The sequence below is a fragment of the Neomonachus schauinslandi genome, chromosome 14, assembly GCF_002201575.2.
Source record: "Neomonachus schauinslandi chromosome 14, ASM220157v2, whole genome shotgun sequence".
NCBI lineage: Eukaryota > Metazoa > Chordata > Mammalia > Carnivora > Phocidae > Neomonachus > Neomonachus schauinslandi.
Window position 1 is genome coordinate 86,741,283 of NC_058416.1, and position 25,360 is coordinate 86,766,642.

Sequence of the window (25,360 nt, forward strand, 5' to 3'; positions counted from 1 at the left end):
TCCAGTGTGGAAACCTGCATAAAATACACAAACTCCTGTTTTTTAATTAACAAAGAGGTTTTTAGACAGCTGTGTGACAGCCTCAGAAACTCTGGTGAGGAGCTCTAAAAGGCAACCTTTGACCTCTAAAAAGGCTGCTTTCTAACTGGGTACCTTACTTGATAATTTGTTGACCTGGTCATAATATTTAAAGTAGCCTCTCCGATTTTTTTTTTTTTTAAAGGCTTTATTTTTTGGCTGGCCAAAAGAACTTGGTATTCTTCTCTTTTCCCTTCATGAATAAAGTATAAATAAATGATGTATTCCGTGTTTAAAGTTTGGGTCTTTGTCTTATTTAAACGATCATACCCAAATTCAGCTGGTGGATAAATCGGCACAAAAAGCATGAGACAAACTCATCTGCTAAAGAACGGAAGAGAGGGGGTGCCTGAGGGGGCGCCTGAGGGGGTGTCTGGGTGGATCAGTCATTAAGCGTCTGCCTTTGGCTCAGGTCATGATCCCAGGGTCCTGGGATCGAGCCCCACATCGGGCTCCCTGCTCGGCGGGAAGCCTGCTTCTCCCTCTCCCACTCCCCTTGCTTGTGTTCCCTCTCTCACTGTGACTCTCTCTGTCAAATAAATATTTTTTTAAAAAAATAAAGAACAAGGGAGGAACTAAAAGGGTTTTTGAAAGATTAAGCACACATATACATTAATTCAGGATGGTTTTTCCTCTAACTTCTTCCTCAATTGGAGGGATCAGACGCCATTTTAACTCAATTGGCCCGTTACCATTATGCTCCACTTAATCCTTGTGCAGAGGAAGTTCGTTTGGGTACTCTGGTATTCACAAGAAGCTCTGCTCTGCTCCTTGGCCACAGACAGAGTCCTAACACCACCAACCCATTTAAAACATGTATCGTGACGTACAGTCAAGAGCCGCCTAATCTTTCTTATTATGGATAGATCATCATCGCTATTGTTGATAAATTATCATTCCCAGGATTGGCTTAGCACAAATAGGACAAATCTTCTACTTCAGACACAAAGCTCCAATTCACCCAATCTTTTCAGCACATTGTAACTGTATTTCTCTCAGCTGTGTTTTACCTTCAGCTGCCAACATATATTTAAAAACAACACAGACAAACTGGAAGAATGTCCAATGCAACTTACCGTAGGTGGATATGACTGGATTTTTTTTTTTTTTTTTGCTGTGAAATTTGAGTCATGTTTGAGTAATGAAATAAACAGAAACTAAAATGCAGAGCAAGCACAAGAATCAACCCTTAATCAGTATCTTTTAAAAAATAATTTAAGAAAATCTATTCACCTTCACAACCTGCTGACTCTGAAAACAATGACTGACATCATCCCATTTTTAAAAAGAGCTTTAAAAAAAAACAAAACTCTTCTGCTTGCCTTCATAGAAATGGGTAATTTTCCTCTTAATTGTTTATTGTAGAAAATAAAAGCCAAAGAGAGAAATATAAATCACGTATAATTTAAAAAAGTCTTTTAAAAGTGTTTTGAATGTGAGAGTGCTTTATTACCTGTAAAACCCCATACAAGAGCAAAGTAGGATTAAAATCACCCCTGATACCAGGCTGGCCTCTACCCTGGTACAAATATCTTCCAAGGGTTCAGGCACATTCTGGGGAGTCCTTATGCCCACAGCTGTAGCTATGAAGCCAGCATTAAAAAAAAAAAAAAAAAAGCCACAAAGCCCTTCAATCCACTGCCACTGGAATCCCTAGACACCCCATCTCAGAAGGCCTCTCACACACCCCGTGTGGTATCTCCTAGTAGATTCCTGCCCTGTTGGGGAACGGGCTTATCTGGAAACTCTGTGGGGAAGGAGCAGCCCCTTCTTTCCACTGCTGGAGGTTCTAATCGTAAGAAACTTTTGCTTTTATGTCAAAGTGAAATCTGTCTTCTTATAAATACTACTTGGCCTCTTCTGTACTTGGGAATTACCCTAAATACATACATTCCCTTTGCTACATGACAAACCTTAAATATCTGAAGACAATTAGAACACGTTCACTTCCCTGCCCAAACCTTTCTGCAGGTTTAAATATCAAAGCTGGAGAAGTGAAAATTGGTGTCATTAAGCTAGCACCTACTTAACTAGCCTGGAATGTCAATCTGAGTCAAACGTGAAGCATAGAGAGGAACCTAGTCGCTGACCTTTAAAGATATCCAATCCAGTAGATGTAATTAATCTTAGTTAATAACATGTGTGCCCACTATGTATCAGGAACTTTTTATGGCTGACCTTGTTCAAGATAGAAGAAAAAGCCCCATGTCTTTTCTTGTTAGAAATATGAGAAAATGCTTTATAAGTATTTCTTAAAAGCATCAATGTTAACGTCAGTATTGTTGCAAATGCTCTCTGCCAATTAAGTAATGACATTAAAATGAATTTATCCAATGAATCCCAGATGAAAGAGTTAAGAACCCAAGTGATCTTCCATTGAAAGCAAAAGGATTCACTTAAAAAAAAGAATATTTTCCAAGAAACCTGTTAGATTGATGTGTTTACATGTACCACAATAAAAATCTGATACACACAAGTAATTGTTTTGTATTTTGGATTTCAAATACACCTAACCTAAATTTACTGAGTAATTATAAGATGATGCAGAGAAACAATAAAAACTATTTTAAGGTTTTTCAATAGTATGTACATGTAAATACACATATACATATATATACATGCGTATATGAAAACACATATATATACATATATATCACAAGCCTTAAAACCTTTTCCCAAAAATATTTCACATAAGATAAACATTTAGCCAAAACAAATGCATATATTTAAAACATCTTTGGGGATAAAAGTCACTTTAAATGTTAGTATCTTTTTCCTTACAATTCAATGGGAAGAAAATGTAAGCAAATTGACAGTGCAAAAAAAAAATCACTTAATAAAACAATAACAATGCTCTTTATATAAATCTCAAACTTAAAAATCTTATTTAAAAAGACCCAGCAATTCTAGCTTTAACACTCCTACAGGTAGGTTTCTGAAAATGCGTAATGTATTAAAGCACTACAACCTCGGAGCTTGTATTTTGTAATAAGACCTATTACCGCAACCTAAATTTCGGAGCACGACTATATTTCCTCTTAGGTGACCTCATTTTCAATTATTGGAATAGATCATACTGCTAAATATCAAAGCTTGAATTTAAACAATACAGGTCAGCACGAAAACGTAAGTTAGATAAACTGGAGTAACTCACTGTAGTAGACCGCAGCTCTGTAGTCAAGCCTAGAGCTCTACTGCATATTTGCATTATGCTCAATTTCATGAATTACAAGCAAATCGTTATTCAGGGTCATCTAAAGCCTACATCAAAGCTTCAGAAAAGGGCTGTAAGGTAGAGAACTTACGTAAAGGGTTATCAAGACAGGAGACAAGGCAACTTATCAGGGAGGGTCTCTAACGTCCAGAGGATGGTAAAACGCATTTAAAAAGCCGATGTGGATTCAGACGGCCGCCTCCCCGCAGCATCCCAGACAAAGCAGGGCCAGGCCCTCGGGCGCTCCAGGTGCACCTGCAATGCGGATCCCTCACCCTACAACCTCACCCCGGGGCTGGTCGGAGCAGCCCCTGAGCTGGCCGCTTCTGCCCCATCGGATTGGCTTGGGTGCGCGGTGCAGACGGTCCGCAGCCTGGACTGGAGCCCTGGGAACGGCATCCCCCCTCCCCATAACCGGCTGGAAAACGGGGCAGGCAGCCGGCGTGGGGTCGCTGCGCCTCACTTTTGCCCTCCTTTCCACCTTTTCGTGCCCCCCCCGCCCCGTTGTTTCCGCAAGGGGACACCCTTCCCCACCGCCGAGCCCTGGGGGTGAGACGCGAGGACCCCCTCCCCCTGCAACGAGGGCTTTTGAAACAACCTAAATAAATTCCTGTCCCGACAGGTGCCCCCGCCCCCCACCCCCACGGCGCCCGCAAGCCTCCCCAGAGGTACGGCCAGGTGAGCCGGGCTGGACTCGATCACACCTCGGGCCCCGCCTCACCTGCGGGCGCGGCCGTCGCGGTCCTTCAGGCGGCTCCCCACCTCGGCGCGGTCCTCCGGGCGGGCGGCTGCGGGGGCTGGCGGCCCATGGGCGGGGCGGCGGGCGGGGCTGGCTCCCGGCTCCGGCCCTGCCCCGGCCGGGCGGCCGAGGGAGGTCAGTGGGCGCCGCCCGCCGAACGCATCTCGCCGGCTCCCACCCGAGCGTTCGCCGCGGTGCACGCCGGGACCTGGGGCCGGGGCGGCGAGGCCAGGCCGTGGGGACCGGCGGACGACTGAGGCGCCGGCGCGTCGGCGGCGGCGGGTCTGTCTGCCGGGCAGGGCGGGGGAGGCCGCTCGATACTCACTTCGCGCGGAGGGGGCAACGCCCCCCTCCCCCACCTGTGGTGGGGCACGGGACCCAACCAAGGGGAAGGGAGGGTCTGGCCGGTGGGACGCAGGCGCAGAGCGCAGGTGCGGCCGCACTGCGGTTACCCAGGGTAACGCGGGCCCGGGTGGGGCGGGGAAGGAGGGGCGAGCGGGCGCGCGGAAACGCGCGCGCAGGGCCGGGGGTTGGCGAGGGGGGCGGGTACCCGGGGACCAGCTTGGGATTGGGGGGAGGGCGCGCGCGGGCAGCCGACGGGGGCGGGGGCGGTGGGGGAGGGTGCCGGGGCGAGGGCCGGACGGCGCGCATGCGTGCGGCCCCCGCTCCCCCGGGGCTTGTCGGCCCCGTGCGTGCGCACGCGCGCTGTCCTCCGGAGGCGTCTGGGTGTGCGGAGCGCGCGCGCGCGGCTCGGAGGCGCACCTGTGAGGTGTCCCTTGAGGAGAGGGAGGGTGGGTGCGCGGAGCCCGCGGCCTGGGGCGCTTCAACCCCTCACTTGGAGTGAGTTGTCGGGCGGCCGGGCTGCAGTCTCTCTATTTCTTTTCGGGAACGAGGCGGGGGCGGGGGCGAAAGGGGAGCGGGCTCGGGGTTGGAAGGAGGATGAGTGGGTTAAAGAAAAGAAAAACAACCCATCACTTAGGATGGGCCTCGAGCCGGGGCCGGCCCCTGGGCGTCGGTGGGAAAGGTCAGAGCGGCCCCCAGCAGCCGGGCGGCCCGGCGGCCACCGGGCAAGGCCCCACGGAGGGCAGCCTGGCTTCGGGCCTCGGCCGGCCGGCCGGCGTGGGCCCGCAGTGCCGGGAGCGGGGCGCGGGGGTCACAGATGGCTGCCGGGTGCGCGGCGAGGGATGGGCAGCGGCAGGGGCGAGGCCGGGCGGAGGCCCCGCGGGAGCCGGACTCCCGAGCCGGGCTCCATTGTTGTTGGAGCCGAGGGAAGGGGGAGCGAAACCGCTTTAGAAGCCCGTAAAGCCGCGCCTTGGAGCCTTTCCAGGCGGGTCCCTGGAGAGGCGGTAATGGCCGCGCCGTGGGAGCAGGGAGCCGGGCTGTGCCGCGGAGAAGCCCGGCTGCATGGTGTGATGTTGTGGTTTTTAGAGCGCCCTGCGTCCCAGCAGAGCCCGCCGAGCATCCTACTCAGGTGATGAGGAACCTTTCGCGCACCCAGCGCAGAACGCCGCTGCCGCTGGACGCCTCCATTGTTTGACCACAACAAGGGCCGGATTCTCACCCAGGTAAACTGGATGGCCGCGCAGCCGAGCTCCCTCTCAACTCCCACATCCAAAGGAATCCTCTCCTCTTTCAGGACTTGACTTCAGTTTGCTTACTGTCCCCCGCTTCCGATTAACTCAGTATATCCACCTCCCAGACATTTTCCCATCTGGATTAATCTTCCCGCATCTCTCTGCCAAGTCACCTCTCATTTCCCTCAAAACTCGGTTCCTTTGTGAAACCTTCCTTGCCGAACTCTAACAACTAAATCTCTCTAGGAGGAGCCTGCTCTGTACTCTTCCAGTGGCTAGTTTGTTTACTGGTTGTCTTACTGCAACAAAGGAGACTAGGTATTAAAAAATAATTTAAGTTACTGCTTTTTTAGAGGAACGTTTTGTGACATTTAGATGGTTTATTGTTTTAACAGGATTGAAGCGTTTTTTTTTAATATATTTGTCTTCTCTTTTAGAGAGGCCCCGATTTCCTTTATGGATGCATAGCTTTTAGAGCAGAAAAATGACATTTTTGTTCAAACCACAGGTTAATTTAAATTTTTAAAAATTAGTTTTAAATAGGTAAAGTAATATATTTTCTTTGTAAAAATTAAAACATCACAGACATGGCTGAAGTCTTTCTCTACCAACCCCTGTCTCCAGAGATGATAATTATTATATGTTCCATGTGTATTCTTCTAGATCTTTTAAAATGTTTTTCCCGTGTGTGTACTTGTATTATCTTTGTTTTAACAAGTACTAGTGTACTCTTATCTTTCAGTTTCAGCATGTAATGCCTTACCTCGTTTTGAAGAACTGCTCATCATGTTCCATAGTTTGGGTATACCATAGTTTATTTCCCAGATTGGTGGCAATTTAAATTTTAGCTTCATATTTAAAGCAGCTCTTTCGGTGGTGGTTCTCTGGTGAAATGAAATTTCAGTGAAGGGAGCATAAATCTACACTAATTACAGACACAGGCCTTTAGGATGGAAGTTCTCTTTGGTTAAGAAATTTACATGTGGGACCTCTACCCCTCCCCCAATGTAATTATGACGCTAGTACTTTCCAGTCCTTTGACCTTGAGGAGGACAATCACTCTAAGCCTCAGTTTTCTTTCCTATAAATGCTGATAATACCTACTCTGTCTGCTCCACAGAGTTCAGCGATATGACATATGTGAAAGTGTTTTGTAGAATGTAAAGTAGTATATAAATGTTGATTTTGTTAGCTTTTGTGATCCAAAAGGATTTTTTATTTGCAATGTAATTTATACTTTTTTGACCAGAAGTGTCTGTTACAGAATAATAGAGATCACCAACTTTGAATGCTTTTTAGTTTGTGATTTTGCTATAATTTTTATCAAGTACTGTAATACATTAGACTTCTTAAAGAGTATTTGACAAAGCACATTTTTCCTAGTGCTTTATGTGCTTTAAAAAATAAGACCTATAAATTAGTTGATTGTGAATAAAGTATCAGCAAGATGAATGCTACATAAAACAAAACTCTCATATTTAAACATTTCCTAGTGATATAATTTATATATGTATTTTCCTGTGGCAGCATCAGATTCAGGTTAGCTGTTATGTCCTTGGGGTAAAGTGTATTCTTACTGAATTTGTAGGCAGTATCAAAAAGAGTTTTAACAGTTTAAATATTGATTGAATGATATGATGGGTATTGTTTTAAGATGTAAGAGATACAATTAAGGGTTTTTTAGGTATTTTTATTTCATTCAAATATATATGAATGCTTGTGGTGTGGCCAGCATAATCAATTTGTCCCTGTTCTCTTAGAGGTTATAATCTATGGGGGTGGAGGGGACCACAAATGAAGCAGTCCTGCAACAGCACATATAATCACAAATGGTATCTGTTAGGAAAGTTAAGTAGTACCGGTTATGAGAGAGTATAAGAAGGGGAGCAAATTTTAGATTGTGAAAAGGTGGCCTGGGAAAGACTTTTTTTTTTTTTTTTTTTGCAAAAATAAGATTTGAGCTGAGATCTGAAGGGTGAGTAGGCGTTAGCGTAGAGTGATGGGGGATAATTTTCCAGGCAGGGGAATGGCATGTGGGAAGGCCCTAAAGGGGGAGAGAGCTTTGCCCATTCCAGGAACTGAAAGAATGACTTGTGGATAGATTCTGGTGGGTGAGAGGGAAGTGTGGCTAGGCAGGAGGCCAGATCATGTAGGGTCTTGTAGGGCACGTTAATGATGTTTTATTTTATTCTGAGTGAAATGGGAAACCATTGCAAGGGTTGGGTTTGAAGCAGGGGAATGACATAATCAGATTTGCATTTTTAAAAAGCCACTCCAGCTGCTGCATGCAGAATGTGGGGGTGTGGTGTGGGGGGAGTGGACGTGGGGGAGACTAGGTGGGCCATTTCAGAAGTCTGTCTGGAAGAGAGGTGATCTTTCCCTTGGAGTTCACATTGAATTCAAACTGCCACCTAAACTACAAACAAAATAGATATTTGATTTAAAAAAAAAAAATCCTTATTTTTAAAAAGTAGGCACTTCTTTGTGCCTACAGAAATATTAAGCTAATTATCCACACTATACTTAACAGAAAGTTATCAGAGTCAAATTAAAAATTGGGGAGTTATTTAACATGGATTTTGTAAGTTTTATTAAAGCAGTAACATATGCAAGAAGAGTGAGGTAAGGATCCAAAATGAGATGAAGGGAAGTATATGTAGATGCTATTGGCTACAAAAATGAGAGTAACAACAACAACAACAAAAAACTATTATACAAAGAAAAATTGAGGAAGTGACTGGGTACATGATGCATATATAAAATTCATAGCTTTCTGAATACCAAAAATAACCTGGCAGAAACTAAAATGGAAAAGAAAAAAACCAACCAAAAAACAGGCTCTGATCACAATGCAAAAAAACATAAAACTTGTAAGTACAGCTCTATCGAGACAAGTGCAGTCTGCATGGAGGACACCATAAACTATCCTGAAAGATAAGAAAGAATGTCTTAAATGAGAAAACAGGCCATGTTCCTGGATGTGATGTTTAAACATTATAGAGCTATCCATTTTGGGATGAACTGGACAGAATTATGAGAAATGAGGTGGGACAAATCCTATCTGATATTAAACATGTTATAGAACCCCATTCAAAACAGTGTCATGCTGGCTTTAAAATATCTCTACAGGTCTCTGGAGCCTATTCAGCACCCCAAAAATATGTATGGGAATACAGTAAATGATAAATCAGCAAGAATACCCCCTAAATCATAAATAAAATGTGGAAGTAGATATTAAACATCTGGAAGAGAGGGTTTTGTGTGTTGAGGTGGGCAGAGCAAGGACTTTGCAATCAGATAGACCTGAACTAGAATCTTCTAAGTGAGGAAAATAATACCTGCTGTGCAGGTGTTGTGAGGGAAAGAGGTCTAGGTCCTGGCACTTCTGGGGTACTCGGATCTGTTATTAGTTTAAAAATCAGTATATTAGACTACAAAAAAATTTAAAACTTCTTTAAGAAGAGAGGAAAAACAAAACCCTAAGATTAGAAGCCAAACCACAAAGTAGGAAAATATTTATGACAAACGTAAGTGAAGGCTTAATATCTTCAACATGTAAGGAACTCAGATCAGTGAGGAAAGTAAGAAAAGTCCACACACAAGTGGTTACAGGATGTGGACAGTTCACTGGATAGAAGTATAATTTGTTAAACATGTGGAAAGATGTATACTGTCACTAATAATCAAATAGTTTGTAATTACTCCTCCAGAAAAGTTAGATTTGATTCCCAAGAGCAGCAGAACTAGAAGATGTTTAAAAATGAAACAAATGCAGAAAAACTTTATGAAGAAGAACCTTACCTGGACAATTTGAAAGCTAACCTAAATAAATGGGCAGATGTTACATGTTATTAGAGGGGAAAGCATCATTGTAAACATTGAAATATTCTACAAATTAAACTGTAATTTTAATGTAGTTCACATAAAATCCCAGTGAGAATTATTTTTGGGCACTTGATTAATTGCTTCTAAAATTCATCTGGAGGAGGAAATGTGCTAGAATGGCCAAGAAATTTTTCCAATGGAAAAGTAGTGATAGAGGATAATACCAGATATGAAAACATACTGTAATGCTGCACTAATATAAATGGTGAGCACAAGCATAGACAAATTGCTACATGGAACAAAGTAGAATCCAGTAACAGACCCACTTATATATAGGAATTTAGGGTTGAATAAAGTTGGTATTTTGATACAGCTGAGAATTAATTGTTCAGTATACTGTGTAGGGATAAATGACTATTTGGGAAGAAAGATTTTACTTCCCCAAATTCAAAATGAATTTTATTTGGCTCAAAAAACTAACTCAAAAACAAAACAACTATAAAGATATTAGAAGAAAATAAAGGGAAATATGTTGGAGGATATATTATGTTGGAAAATAGGATTTTTTTGTAGACCATTTAGGAAAGACCAAAACCCAAAATCATAAGGAAAGGAGTGATAAATTTGATCATTATCAAAGTTGACATTTTTGTGTGACAAAAGACATTACAAGGTGACAGACTGGGAAAAAAGTTTGTAACATGTATAAAGAGGTAAAAAATAACAGAATTGACACAATTAAGAAATGGAGAATAGGAGTAGTTCTCAGAAAGATATGAGAGTCAAAGCAGTGAGGAGGGATTCAACATCACTTGTGATTAAGGAAATGAAAATTAAAACAACTAGATTTTTTCAGTGGGGGCTATCATGCAAAAATTAAGATAGTGAAGGGTGTGGAGAAAAAGGCATCTAATACATTGTTGGGAACACAAAATTGGATCTATCGTTTCAAATAACAATTTGGCAGAGCCTATAAGAATTTTTAAAAACATGCTTTGATTTAGCAGATACTTCTCAAGGAATCTATAATATTCCCACAAGAGAACACAAGTTAGTATGAGCAAAGTCTATTGTAGCATCATTTATAATAAAAAACGGAAGATAACCACAAATAAATTTTGGTATCTGTGTACTGTGGAATGTTATGTAGCTTTTAAAAAAAGGGGTAGGTTTGTATGCATTGACATATAGCCTGGATGGATGCCTGGAATATATTGTTGATTCAAAACAAATTTAATTCCATTTTTTTGTAAGATAAAAAACCAAAATATTCATGTGTGTGTTCTGAATAAAAATAGAAAAAGGTCTAGAAGGATACATGGAAAATATTTAATTGTGACTATTGAGGGAAAAACAGGAGAGACTGATTTTTTTATTTCACATGTTTTTGCTTTGGTTTCAGTTTTTTTTATAATGAGTATTTACTTTTGTAATTAAAATGTTACAATTTCTCAGTTATCAATTTAATAAAGGCCTACATTTAGACTAAAAAGTTACAATACCTAGTACTTAGGAGGATGTGGGGAAAATGTCACACTGTTATGTTACATTGGCCATATGTATCAAGAGCCTTGAAAAGTATTCATATTCCTTCATGTAGCAACTATCTAGGAACTGATCAAAAGCGTATTTTTAAATAGAGAACAAAAGATGTATATCCTAGAATTATTTTTTAGGGTGTATTTGCAGAATGATTAAATTATGGTATGTCCACTGGACAATATATAGCCATTAAAATGTTTATGGAGAAAATGTATTAAAATGCTTATGACAGTGTTGAGTGGGAGAAAATCAGAATACAAAATTGCATATGTGACATGATTCAAACTCTTAATCAGAAATCCCAATAACGCTCCACAAAAACCTATGATGGAAAAGTGTCTAGAAGAAATTAGATGAAAATCTTAAAAATTATGGACTTTGGGTGCTAGGGCGTGGTGATTTAAATTTTTTTACTTTTTTATATTTTCTAAAATTATATGTATTACACGTCTAATGGAATATTTACTTTTAAATATATATATACGGACAGATATGTTAGCTGTATGGTTAATAGGGATGTGCACTTTTAGAAATAGGTAAGCCCTATCATATGTTAAAGCATACTCTAAAATGTACTCTAAAAACTAATATCTAAACATTTTTGAGTGATGCATTTGGAATAAATTGGGATGATTTTTGCTTTCAGTATTTGGAGGAAAATTGCTTCTAGCAATATGCACAATAAAAATAGTTCTCATTTCTAATTTTCTGTCTGTAGAATAAATGCAGAAACTTAAACATGGGCCATGGGATTTCTTTTCTTATTAACTCGCTGTGTTTCGAACACACAGATTTGGTCATGGAACAAGTTGCATTTTACGGAGTGTTTCAGGATGAGGAGGGCTTAGCCCGCTGGACCACAGGCAGAAGCATCAAGAATATGGTTATCGTGCAGAGCCTGCCTGTGAGTCAGCTGAGTGGAGCTCAGGGTACCTGGGAGCATGCAGTGTAGGCGAGGTTATCATCAAGGCAAATGGATTCATTTCCTTACCAAGTGTTATTGTGGACCTGCAGTAGGTGGTGTGGACGTGGAGTAACATATGCTTTGGTGGACAAATCCAAGTAAATGTGATAGAAGAGCTACATTACAGGACATGTAAGGGCTCTGGGAGCACATGGAAAGACATCACACATAATCCAAATTTGAGTATAGGGGTGGAAGTCAAGGAATGCTTCCGACAGAAAATGATGTTTGAGGTGAGCCCTGATGGTAAACAAAGGGAACGATTAGTGTAAAGGCCTGGAGGTAAAAGGAGTGTGGGGAGGAGAGGGTGGTAGTCAAGGCATAGTAGCAAACAAGACCTGGGGAGTTTGAAGATGTTTGGTTTGGCTGGAACTAGAATTGAAATGGGCAGCGGTGAGAGACGAACCAAGAGAGGTAAGTAGGAGCTAACATTGTTCGAAGTTTAAAAACCACATGAATAAATTTGGAAATTACACTGAAAGTTAATGGGACCCTTTGAAGAACTTTAAGCTGGATAATAGCAACCCATTTTACATTTTAGAAAGATTACGTTGTAGTGGATAGTGGATTAGAGGGAGGCAAGACTGGAGGCTTTTGTGGGGGAAGATGACAGTGGCCCGATTTAGAGCTGAGACAGGGTAGGTAGGGGGCTAAATTCAGGAGGTATTGAGGAGATAAAGTAGACAGGACTTCATGAGAGGGAGGAGGGTGGCTGATCACCAGGTTTCTGGCTCAGGCAGCTGAGGGGCTGGTGGACCCATTTCCTGTAGTTGGGAATGTAGTTGGCTTTGGTGAGGAGATGACAGATTGGGTTTTGGACATGTTGAGTGTAAAAGGCTTATAGGACAGATGTGTAGTTCTTCTTGAAGAGGCTTTTATGCTGCAAAGACATGCTTTGTTATATGAATGACTGAGCACTGTGCACAAGTCCATTATTAAAATTAGTGTTTCTATGTGGTAAAGTTTTTTGGAGTATAATTATACAGTTATAAGTTGATTAAGATTAGGAAAAATCTGTCTAGTTTAGACTGGACTGTTGATGCCTTTTATATGGAGTTATTTAAGATTCCACGACCCTAACTTTTGGTAATGTAATTGTCTTTTGAACTAGACTCTGCCACTCTCAGCAGGTGGTGGTTTCTCTGAAGAGTTAGTGTTCCTGTTGTCAGTACCACTGACTGACTGGAGTGATTTCTGTTGATGTTGACAAACTGGTCCCTTCCCCATAGAGACAGGCCAGGACATAAGGTGGTGGCCTGTGTCTGCACTCACCTGGAAGTGCTCACCTCACCATGAGAAGTTGTCTAGTCCATTCAGGCTGCTAAAACAGACTACCACAGATTGGGTAGATAAAACAGCAAACCTTTATTTCTCACAGTTCTGGAGGTTGGAGGTCCAAGATCAAGGTCTGGCAGGTTCAGGGTCTGGTTGAGCGCCCACTGCATTAATAGGTGACCATCTTCCTATGTCCTTGCGTGGCAGAAGGAGTGAGGGAGCTCTCTGGGGCCTCTTATAAAAGGGCACTAATCTCATTGTGAGGGCTGCACCCTCATGAGCCAATCACCTTCCAAAGGCCCCTCTTTTAATACCATCACGTTGGTATTGGGTTTCAATATATGAATGGGGGCGGGCAGTGCAAGCATTTAATCTACAGCAGAAGTGTAGAATCATTCACTTGCCACATGATGGGAGTGGGTGAGAACATGTAGGGCAGAATGAGAAGAAGCTCAAAGCAGAGCTGCAGCATGTGTACATTAAAGGAAAAAGTAGGGGAGAATGTGCCTACGAAATAGAGAGGAAAGAGGATGTCTTAATCAGAGACCATTTGGTGGTTGAAAGAAATAAACCCATTTGAAATGGCTTAAGTGAAGGGGGATTTCTGAGGAGGTCTCCGTGGCATTCAAGGTGGTTTCTTGGCTGGAGCCCACTAGTGTCTGGAAAGTTGACGGGAGTCAGTGCAGCTGCTCTCTCTGCCTTGGCTATCCTGAGTCTGTAACCCCTGCCAGTTCACAGACCCAGCTTTTCCACTTCCCAATTCTAGATTCTCAGGAGAGCGAATCTGAGAATTCACTGTTCACGGTTGCAGGGCCAGCAGAGCAGATTTGCCTAGCTGTGTACCTGAGCCTGGTGGGCTGGCCGGGCGGTGCTTACAGAGGGTGCTCGTGAGAGTGCAGAATCCTGGCAGCTGAGGAGGAAGTTCCAAGAATTGGGCGAGAGCAGTCATTTTAACTGGCTCAGAGATACGATAAAGGGGTAAGGAGTGAAACTAGGTTTGGCAAATTGAAGTCATTAACCTAGGTTTAAAGAATTACCACAACGAATCCTAGAAGAAGACTCACGAGATGGATAACCAATGGCTGTGTTCAGTGATCATTTGTACAGAAATTGGAGGAAAAGAGATTTTTAAAAAATGAAATTTAATTTTGGAGTTGTGTCAGAAGCATTTAAAGTTTAATTTTAAAAAGCAGTAATTTTGTATTGTTTTGCACTACAATTGCACTGAGGCATTTCTATGCCTTTAACTCTGGAATTTGCAATGTCTCTTATGTCACCTGATATGTTATAAGAAATTCAGTAAAGCTATTCTAGAGCTCATTTATTTTTCATACCCCATAAGTTCATAAAATAATCATAGCTTATTTCCACATCTTATTTTGCAGTGCCTTCCATGATATTGTGACAGAGCTTTTGGCCCTTGTTATGGCCAGAGCAAACCTCTGTCCCAAAGGTTATAAATTCTGCCTGTTAGGTAAATGATAAAACAATTCATAAAAAAATCTGAACCCCTTTTTTTCTGTGAGTAAACTCCATTATGTCCCTCTGGCTTTCAAATTATTTTTAGATGTCCATTTCAAACATGTTAGGATTAAGGTTGATAGGATTGAAGAATATTTCACTAATTCCTAGTACTTGGGCATCAGCTAGCAAACATGTCAGGTTTCCCAGTTAACCAATATTCAGTATTATGGCATCTCTATGTTATGGTAGGATTAGACCCTTGTGATAAGCCCCCAGCTCACAGAATCAGGGAACCTGCAGGTTGTACAAGTCCTTATGATGCTTGGCATCTCATTAGAGGTAGTCATTATCCACTGTGAGATTCACTTCAGGTTCTAATATCTTTGTGTAAATATCCATGAAGGTTTCTGAGCAAATGTTTGAGTGCCCTCTGGAGGCATTATGAACAGTTAAAACCTACACTCCTCAAAAGGTTTTCTCGAATAGCCCCAGGAGAGCCAGTGGTCTAGATGTTGAACTGGGGTGGATGTAAATTGGGAGCAGAGGAGAGCTGAGATGGAGCCCATGAGAATACTAGTATTTATGGAGGAACAGGAGCTCTCCAGGCCGACTGAGTGTAAGGGTTATGTGGCGAGAGTAGAACACAGAGGCAGAAGGGAGCCAGAGGAGTGTGGTTGGTGGTGGTCAGTGGCCAAGAGGAACTTGAATGGTGTGGTGGTGGGTTGAGGAATGAATGGGAAATGAAGCTGTAGAAATCAGGGAAATGAAGCTGTAGAAATCAGGAAAATAAATTTTTAAGATGCTTCCATAGGGAAATGGGGGAGAAAGAGTGTATGACAGCTAACGGAGGGATAGGATTAAATATTGGTTTTCCTTAAGATAGAAGAGACTTTGCATTGCATTTAAGTGCTGGAGGAAAAACAAGCAGAGGGAAGACAAAGTTAAAAGATGTGTAGGGATTGGGAGGAGAGAGCTGGCTTTAAAGTTATTGGCCTGGGATAGTTGTTGAGGGAGGATGTTGCCTTTTATAAGGATTTGGAAGATGGCAAATGATTTTTAGTTTGTTGTGGGATGATAGGGAAATATTCCTTAGGCAGTGGGAAATACAGGTAAGAAGACAGAACTGGTTACGAGAGAATTTGGAATTATAATGGAAATGGTCTCATTGAAACCAAGCAGCTGGTTGAGTCAGGACATAACCTTTCGAGGATACTTGTGTTTAGCCCATAGGACTGAAAGAAAGGGTCCGTGCCCTCAGCAAGGCCTGAGGGGAGGTGAACAAGTGTTGGGATCGGGGACCAAGGAGACTTGTATGAACCAGGAGTCTGTGAATTGTGAGGAGTGGCCCAGTGGTCTGACAAGGAGGAGATCACCACTTTGAGAGCATTTTTGTAGAAGTAGTGCAGCTGGGGGTGGGAGAGGGGGGCGGAAAGGGAGAGGAGGGTGCGCAGGAGTGGAAACAGAAGGTATGGTTGTTTGTGGGGAGGCTGAGCAGTGAAAGTGAGGAGAGCAGACTGGGCCTAGCTAGGTGGGCCGGAGGCACTCCAAAGAGCAGATGGGGACCTGTCTGTGCGCAGCCAGTTACAGCCATGCCACAGTGACTATAGAAAAAGAATCATACTTGCTTTTCGCTTTTACAGGTGTAAGATTTAAATTTTGTGTAACTTCTCTGCCACCTCCTATTAGAAAATAGATTTGAGAATAGATTGAGAATCTGACTAAGTGGGAGAGAATGTTTAGGTCTATTCATGACATTCAAGGGGGCTCTTGCATAAGGAAAGACAGAATAAATGTGACCAACTTTTGATTTATTATTCTGAAAGATGTCAAAAGTCCAGTCCTTTAAATGTGCAGGACCATTTGTAATCATGAATAACATTTTTTCCCTTTTTGGAAAAACTAGTAAGATGGCTAACAGAGGTTTGTCTTCAGTTTTGTAAAATATTAAGGAAGGATAATAGATTCCTAATATCAGAAGTATTAAAGTAAGAGTATGTTTAAATTTGGGAGGGGAGGGTGATTTCTAACCTCATAGTACTCAGTTTTGAGTGGTAAGGCATAATATTTAGTGTACGCATATACAAGGGGTAGGATAGGCAGGTCCCAGCTTCAGCCAGACATGTCTGCTGCTGTGGTTTGTAGGCCATGGAAGGCCTCCACACTCTTCCTTCCCCCTGTACCATGTTGTATAGCAGACATTAAAAATGCACCCACGTCCCTCACAAAATCGGCTTTCATAAAACTGTGAGTTAAGCTTCATTTGACTAGTAGGGGACTTTAAACATTTATTAACTTTGATGTTATAATTTTCTTTTCGTATTTTGGATCCAATAAATATTTTTTTCAGGTCTCAGCATTTCCATAGGCCCTTGAGATGCTCATAAGCCCTAGGGACTCTGCTGAGGTGCCTGGATGAGACACCCCTGTTCTGCTGGGATGTCTAGGCACGTCCGGCAGGGTGGACTGTCTGTTTGTTGGAGGCACCAAACTGCCCCCTGGGAAAACTCCATCCTCAGGGGAGCTGAAGTAACTGTTTCAAGTTAGCTGGTTTTGGTTGCAAGGAGCAGAGATCCATTCAGACTATTTTGTAAAACATGGTGCAAGGATGCACCTGGACCAGAGAACCTCAGGAACTCCGGCAGCCTGGAGACAAGCCGCAGTCTTTCCCGTGGATGGTGGGGCCTCTCTTTTCTTTGTCTTTTCCCTCTTGCTGCATCTGGCTTATTCTTTTTCCCTTCTCCGTCTTTCTGTTCTCCGACTTAGATTCCGTTTGCTCCTGACATCTCTGGTTCCTGTGTACATCATAACCTTGCAGCTATACGTCTCACAGCAGATCACCTCGTTCTCAGTATTTAGCTGCCTGAGAAAGAGGTTGGGGATCTGACTTGGTTGCTGCTTTTATTTTTACAAGCCGCATCAGAGGTCACTGTTAAGCTCTTGGGTCAGGTGTCTGCACTCGGTCTCAGAGGCCGTGGTGAGTGAAGAGGAGTGGCGGTGGGGTCCACGGCAGCCTGGGCCTTCCCTGAAGGCTGAGACCATCCCTGTTGGTAGGATTTGTAGGCTCATAGGTACCACAATTGGCATGTGCAGTTCAGTAAGGAAGAAAAAACTTGGCCCAATATCAAAACCATTTGAAATTTTTCCAAATGTATTCCTGCCCTTCAAAGGCCTGTTAACAGCCTTCATTCTAAGTCAGCCCTTTGTTCCCATAGAAAAACTGCAATCCCTAAATATATTGAAAGCATTTTCACTTTTCCATTTTCTTCATATTTTATTCAGACTCTGACATTGCAGGGTCACTCAGGGTGATCTGCAGGATTCTATTTCTCATGTTAGTGATTTCCGCTGAAAATGATACAGCTACTTCAGATAGCTGTTAGAAAAGTTGGGTAATTCTAACCTCATGTCATGCACATACTTCCTTTCCCCCAAGGACCTGGGAAGCTCTATAGACATAAAATAATTTAGCACCATCCCCAGATGCATGAAATTTAGAACAACTAAATGTTAGGTCTGAACGTCAACATGGCAGCAGTTTAATACCTAAGTGCCTTTAATATGTCATCAGACTTCCCAAGGAAAAGTGATGTTCCCCAAACTTAAAAATAGGTGTTGAGGGGTGCCTGGGTGGCTCAGTCGTTAAGCGTCTGCCTTCAGCTCAGGTCATGATCCCAGGGTCCTGGGATCGAGCCCCGCATCAGGCTCCCTGCTCAGCGGGAAGCCTGCTTCTCCTTCTCCCACTCCTTCTTGTGTTCCCTCTCTCACTGTGTGTCTCTCTCTCACATAAATAAATAAAATCTTTAAAAAAAAAAAATAGGTGTTGAAATCTATAGCCAAACTACTCATAGCAGCCGGGGAGTATAGCAGAGAGGGGAGGTAATGATAGCTAATCTTTGTTGGGCCCTTACAAATCTCCAGGCACTCTTTTCTGTACTTGTCATGCATTAACTTATTTAATTCTTAAAGTACCTCAGAAGATTACCTTACAAGGTCAGCTGCCTTTATTATCTCTACTAATTACATTCTTAACCTCTTAGGTGAAGGTCACAGAGCTAGTGTGTGGTAAAGCCAGGGTGCCAACCTGCTCAGCCTGGCTCCAGTTTGTGCTCCTCCAGTGCTCATCTCACTGAAAAGTGATGAAAAACCAGTTACTGATCTTAGACCCACTCGGGTTCCAGCCTATCCAAGTCACTTACATCCAGTATCCAATATCTATGAACCTAAAATTCAGTTTGAATAAATTCCTGTCATAGCCTAACTGTGATATCTTGGAGTGAACTTGTATAGACTGTCTGAATTTTCCTTTCAAGGGTTTCTCAGGTTTTCCCATTTTCTCTTTGACCATATATACCTCAAATCCCGTATATTTATATGAATCCCATATATAAATGGGGATACCTGTATTCTGAGCCAGTTCTTCAAAAAAATTTTGTGATCCTAAATTTTTCATAATATAGACCTTCTACTTTTTTCTTGCATTTTCCCTACCCAGCAGGATCCTAAGGCTTTGGTGGCCCTTCAGGCACCCACTGTGGCCCCTCCTCTGTCTCTTTTTCTGGAATGTCTTGGGGGTTTTGACTCCTGTCACTGTGGTAAGTTTTCTCATTGTTTCACTGTTTTTTCCTAGATGGAAAATCCCCCTCAAGTTTTTCTAAACCAAAGCTGTCTCGAGTTTTTTCTAAGCATTTGGGCTCAACAAGGAGGAAGATCCTCCAGCCTCCTAGTTTTCCCTAAACTCTTGCCTCTATCTGGCTTTGAGTCCCCTAGACCTTGGACACCTTCCTCAGCTCTAAACACAGCAGAAACACCTTTGTCTCATTCGAGTTCTTCTTCGTTCCTCTGAGGTCTCGCTTCTTTTCACGTGAACCATGGTTAGTAGAGTTTTCTCTCTGCCATGCTGTTTTCCTCTGCTGTCTTGGAGGCCTCTGGGCCAGAAACCTGAAGCTCCCACTGTTCCTGCCTTCATTGAGATAGCACCACTTGTTTTTCAGTGGGGTTTGCTCTGTAAGTTTCTGGTGTTCTTCCCAAAGCCTGAACAGCAATAGCCTTCTCCTTAAATAGGATTTTCTGAAAATCTCACCCTGGATTTATGGTTTTACATCATTGTGCACATTTGATTCTGAATGCCGCTGTTTCCAGCCAAGCATTTTTTCCCTTTGTTTCCTTTTGAGCCTTTAGATGTGTGATAATATTTTAATAGTTTTTTTCTTCCTCTTCAACTCGAGAAGACAAGGATAGGTATTTGTTCATCTTTATGAAAGGAAGTATGTGCAATGACATTTATTGCTGAAATCCAAAATACTCCAGTGGAACATGCAGTCTGGGTCTCTGTGGTTCATACACATGATAAGCTTTTCCATTACTTCCATGCACAGCTGGGAAGCAAGAGAAAGGAGAGCCCTTATTGATAACTGTTGGCCCTGGGGCACTGATGGGGGCAGGACGGTGTGGATTCTTGTTATTCACCCCCCTCCTCCCCACTGCCAAAGGCTGACTTCTCAGCTTCTGGGCTTCTCCCAACCCTGACCTTAACTTCCCTACCATATAAGGAGAATTGACTTGGTCAGGTAAGGGCACTTCAGTGGCCTCTATTCCAGTGGGCCTAGTCACTGTGCCTGGTTAAAACGTTAAGCCCACAGGATGGGTGGTATTTTTCTCCTTCCTGACTGTACATGGCCAGAGTGGTAAGACTGCGGCAACTCCTACATGGAAGAGCCCATAGCCACCCCGCCTTCTCTCTTTCCCCGCTGTGTTTGATGGACTTGCAAGTGACTGTTCTATGTGGAAGCCTAATAGAGTGACAGATGTTCTTTCTATCTCTTTCTGGCTTAGTTCTCTCCTATCCTGACTGGGGTACCCTCTACCAGCCTTCTTTATTATGGTTGGTAAGACTTAAGATAAGGTTTAGTATCTTAGTTTCTCCTATTCATGCCAATACTTACTTTGGCCTGAAGCTCAGGATTACCACTAATAAAGGGAAAAGGAGTCCTCCATGGGATCTAGCCTAGCCTATGAAATGCTGCATCAAGAATTGGAGCCACAGGCCTAGCTAATAATGAAGTGTTTATGTGTTTTGCATTTCTAGTTCAGTCCTGTGGATATTTCTATCTGGAGAACCTAGAAGTGTGTTTGCTGAGACCACTGGCTAAATTTGGTAATAGTCTTTAATTTTAATTTTAATAGTCTTTAATTTCCAGAAATAACACTGATCACCCATCAGTGCCAGTCCTATCAAATAAAAGCCTGAACACCATGACGTTCTGCATTGTTTGTTGTAACCATTCTCTGTCCCTGTTTGAGCTTGGGGTATTGAGAAATTTCAGTACATGCTAATCCTGAATTCTGATTGCCAGGTCCTATCCCATTTTAGGATTATTGTTAACTTTGTATGATTCTTTCATTATAAGAAGTCAGCTGCTCTTGACTTTATGCTTCCTCAGTGAGCCTGCTTTATAAATCTGTCTTTCCTGCTTTATAAATCTGTCTTTATAAATCTCATCCTGCTTTATAAATCTGTCATTCAGGAGATGCCACCTGGTACTTGAGCACCAGGTAGAGGGGCACACTTGGCTGTGTGCAGAGTTGAAGAGCAGGAAGAAAGTAGTACGTCCACACTGTGAGAAAATGTCACCGAAGTAAGATGCATTTTAAAACAGTCCTGTGAATCGAGGGTCAAGAGAGAACATGGTTACTTTGGCTTGCCAAATAATACAAGTTATGAGTTACGAGTCAGGTATGAAAAGAGCCAGAATCTGAGATTTCTAAAGTAGTCCAGTTCATAGAGACAGTAGACTGGTGGTTACTAGGGCTGTGGGGAGGAGGAAGGATTGTTGTTTGGGGGGACAGAGTTCCAGTTTGTAAGATGAAGTTCCTGAGACCTGTTTTACAATAATGTGAATATCCTTAACACCACTGAGTTGTTCACTTGAAAACGGTTAAGGTGGTACATTTTGTTAAGCATCTTTTACCACACACAAAAAATATATATATATGTTTAAGAAAATAGCCAGAATTCCAAATCCCTAAACTTTTTGATTGCCAAACTATAGTGACACTTCCAGTCCAGGTGTCACTGGGTATAGTCCTGCGAAACCCACGTTTTATTTCTGTTGTGGCCTCCTGGGTCCAGTGTGTCTTTGTCCTTCCTTTAGTTACCCGGTCTGAGCCCTGTGTAGCCTTCAGGCATTCCCTTGCCTTTACCTGAGAGGGTGGCTTGAGCTTTGCAGTCTCTCTTTTTCTCCAGGGCCTGGACATGGATTTGTCCCTTTGGGTCTTACTACTCCAACAGTACAGGGAGGAAGCACATTTCATAAAGAGAGTCATTCTCACCAAGCATTTGGGCTCATCTGACCTGAGCCTTCTGTGCTCACTTTCCTGCCCCTGTGCAGCTCTTGCTTGCCCTCAGGGCCGGAGCTGTCCCTGGGCCCAGCTGTGAAAGATTGCTCCCTTGAGGAAGACAGATCCAACAGAAGCAGCCAAAGGGAGAGGGGCAGGGAGAAGCAGACGAATCAGGCAGTCCATTTGTTTACATTCCGTGGGACTTAGAGTGCTTTGACTCTCTGTAGATGTCGTCCTTGTGTCCTGGAAAGATAGCACTTTCTTTCAGTGCCTCGATTGGTGGTGCTCCTTCCTGAGGATGGCATGTAACCCCCGCAATTTAACAGTGAGAGGGAGCATCTGCATGGCTTAACACTTCACCGATGAGTAAACTGAGGCCGATGAGGCCAAATGACCGATGGTCACACTGCCATTTAGTGTCACATCAAGAATTTGAACTTCGGACTTGCCTGCAAGTCCAGTGTTCTACCCACCAAACCATTATGATTCCTAATGCATGTATGTGTTACACACTGACTGGGTGGATAAGATAAACATGTGCCTTCTATGTGGTATTCTCACTGGAGCGGGTCACATTCTGTCCCATTGCTCCGGCATTTGTGTGTGCAGGGTTTCTGTGTGCAGAGTTGAAGAGCAGGAAGAAAGTAGTACGTCCACACTGTGAGAAAATGTCACCGAAGTAAGATGCATTTTAAAACAGTCCTGTGAATCGAGGGTCAAGAGAGAAAAGCTGAAAGTGGGACAAACCGGGAGGTACAGGAGACAGACATGGAGGTAAGAAAGCAGCGCTCCCCTGTGAACAGAGGAGGAACCCTAATTACAGGGAGGCGGCCCACTAGCCTCAGGAAGCCCCTGCCTGTGAGGTGGTGCTCTTGGCAGGGACGGTTGTGTCATGTGCTAATGGAAATAAGGGAGATAAGGAAACTCATGCTTAGCCTCAGCTGTGCTGTGGGCACTCGGATAGGTACTTTCACATTTATCACCTTTAATTACCACAGCAAAGCATTGTAGACGTTATTATCCATATTTTTACAGATCAGCCTGAGATCAGACATGATCCCCTAGCAAGGGCTAGAGCCAGGGCCTCCACCCAGCTGTGTCATTCCGTAGGCCATTTTTGTGGGAGGACTTGGCTGAGAGAAAGCTGGGAATGCATACCTGTGTCTTCCTTTATCGCCTTAATGACACATGTAGTTACCCTTCTAAGAAGAAAACCTGGCATCATTCCCTCCACACTCTCTATTGCCCTTCTGTGGACCTAAATTTATAGTCTTTGTGGTACTTTCCAGTTAAAGAAAATTCACGTGGCTTCTTTTGTCTTTTATCTTTTCTGCATTAGGAGTCATCAGACCAAGTCATAAGAAAAGCAGTTGTCTGGGGGACAAAGTGAAAACAGCTCTCTTCCCTGTATCTCATTAAAATAGAGAGCCCACATTAGCCATTGAGCTTTGTGAGGGAGAGGTCAGGGAACCTCGGACTTTAGACATGTGGGGCTTGTCAAATGTGGGCAGAAATAAGGGGTGAGGAGAGAAGGGGGAAAAAGGAAGTGAGGAGCTGACGTACTTGGGGCCCCAAGTAGGGAAAGTGGCCAAGGGTAGGGACAAGGTGGCCTCCCCAGGAGATACTGGGTGAGTGGCTGAAGGGGCCGTTGTCCAGGGTTCTCTTAGTGCTCAGGAGTCACACTGGATTGGAGTCTTTTCTAGCCATCTGGTGGCAGGGAAATGCAGAGAAGGCATCAAAAGTGACATAAATTCTACCACTGTCAGTAACGCTTTCTATAACAAAGTTTGACATCATTCCAGAAAAGAAAAGCATAGACCTGGGCTGACATAAGTTTAGTTGGCAAATCCTGCCCAGAAGCGGAACTGCCTTTGACCAACTTTAAAAGTTGACCTCAGTGTCTTTGGGGGAAATTATCCCATAAATTATTGAGGTCAGTGATTATCGGTAATGCATTCAGGAGATGCTACCTGGTACTTGAGCACCAGGTAGAGGGGCATTTGAATACTAGTCAGGCATGTTACTAAGATGTTACATGGATGGCAGCCAGTGGCCAAAGACTGATGGACAATTTGAGGATCCTGCTTTGAGGTCATTCCAGTTTTCAGAAGTGCATGGTACTCCAGTGACTAGATGCCATACATAAGTATCTGAACAGGCCTTTGGGTGGACAGAAACCTGGAATATGTTCTGAGGCTGGGCTTTCTGATGTGGAAGAGTTTGGCCACAAGAGATTTAGACCCAGGAGTTTTAGGTGACTGCTTAGACCGCTATAAGTGAAATTCGCCTGTCAGCTTTGACCCCTACAACTTCTGGTTACCGAAGTTGGCCCAGGAAGTCGAGGAAGCCTGTGTTCACTTCTCGGAGTGAGAAGCACATCTCAGAAAAGTGGCCTGGCAGTTGGGCCTTCTGGGGTGTTGTCAGCTAGGGCAGATGAAGACGTTCGAGGAGTAGACCAGCCAGAGGCCTGAGTGCTTTAGAGTGCCCGGGGAAACCAGGTGGATTGTTCTTCAGAGGCTTTCCGAAGCCTCCCAGGTGCGATGGCTAGCACCTTACAAAGTGGGGCTTCACTGTGACCTGTTACATTGAGGTGGCCCAGGGCCCAAGCAGAGGGGCTGTAATGAGGAAAAATAACTCTAGTAATCTGGAACAGTGGGGTACTAGAAAAAGTGTGGGAAATAGGAAGGACCCATTTGGGGCCATGAGCCTGCCCTGGGCAGCCAGAATGGGTGTCTTCCAGGCTGCTGGTATCTTCTATTCCAGGACTGATGGTGATGGTAAAGCTAAATAGAATGGGTTTGGCATTCCACAGACTTGATCAATGAGTTCTAAGTGATTGATGGGACTAAGTTATACTAAGATAGCTAGGGAAAGGAAGTGGGCTGGGTCCATGTGTGGCTTGAGTATCTAAGTCTTCCTATAGCCTGTTAATGTGTACTTTAGACTGGAATTTCCAGAAGGTATAGTAGAGATTAGTGAGGAGGTAGATATTGCTTCTGTCGTGTGCCCAGATCTCTGGCCTGGAACAGAACAAATAATCTATTAGTCCTGTTACTTGGCAGCATGCAGGCACCAGGGACCTAAATGGCCTTTCCACTTCTGTTTTGTGTGCCAAAGCCTGTAGGAAAAGGTTAAGCAGAGCTATCCCTTCCCTTGGAGTTGTACCACTGCCAAATATCTGATTGAGTTGATTTCTGGCACTTCCTGATAATTTGTGAGGGGGAGGAGTTGCTAACCAAGCTGGGAACATGTCCCATGTTCTCTCTCCATGAACAGGGGCATCTATTATGTCCAGGGGGAACAAGATGATAGAATTGCACGGCCCTGGACCTGGAAATCAAGGTCTT

The 25,360-nt window shown here is 43.4% G+C and overlaps 2 protein-coding genes across 7 annotated transcripts in view; one reads left to right on the forward strand and one right to left on the reverse strand.

Annotated features, from left to right (window-relative positions):
- The window catches only part of CCDC92 (coiled-coil domain containing 92), a 30,580-nt gene extending 26,501 nt beyond the window's left edge, over window positions 1-4,079 (reverse strand). Inside the window, exon 1 of the mRNA XM_021698672.2 lies at window positions 4,014-4,079. The gene's annotated coding sequence lies outside the window, so the exon portion shown is untranslated. The remainder of the gene's footprint in view (window positions 1-4,013) is intronic.
- A 66-nt stretch (window positions 4,080-4,145) lies between these two features.
- ZNF664 (zinc finger protein 664) overlaps window positions 4,146-25,360 on the forward strand; it is a 46,058-nt gene continuing 24,843 nt past the window's right edge. For 3 of the 6 annotated variants that reach the window (XM_021698675.2, XM_021698673.2, XM_021698678.2), the window contains exons 1-2: window positions 4,770-4,871; window positions 5,460-5,596. The gene's annotated coding sequence lies outside the window, so the exon portion shown is untranslated. The other 3 variants (XM_021698676.2, XM_021698674.2, XM_021698677.2) reach the window with 3 other exon arrangements.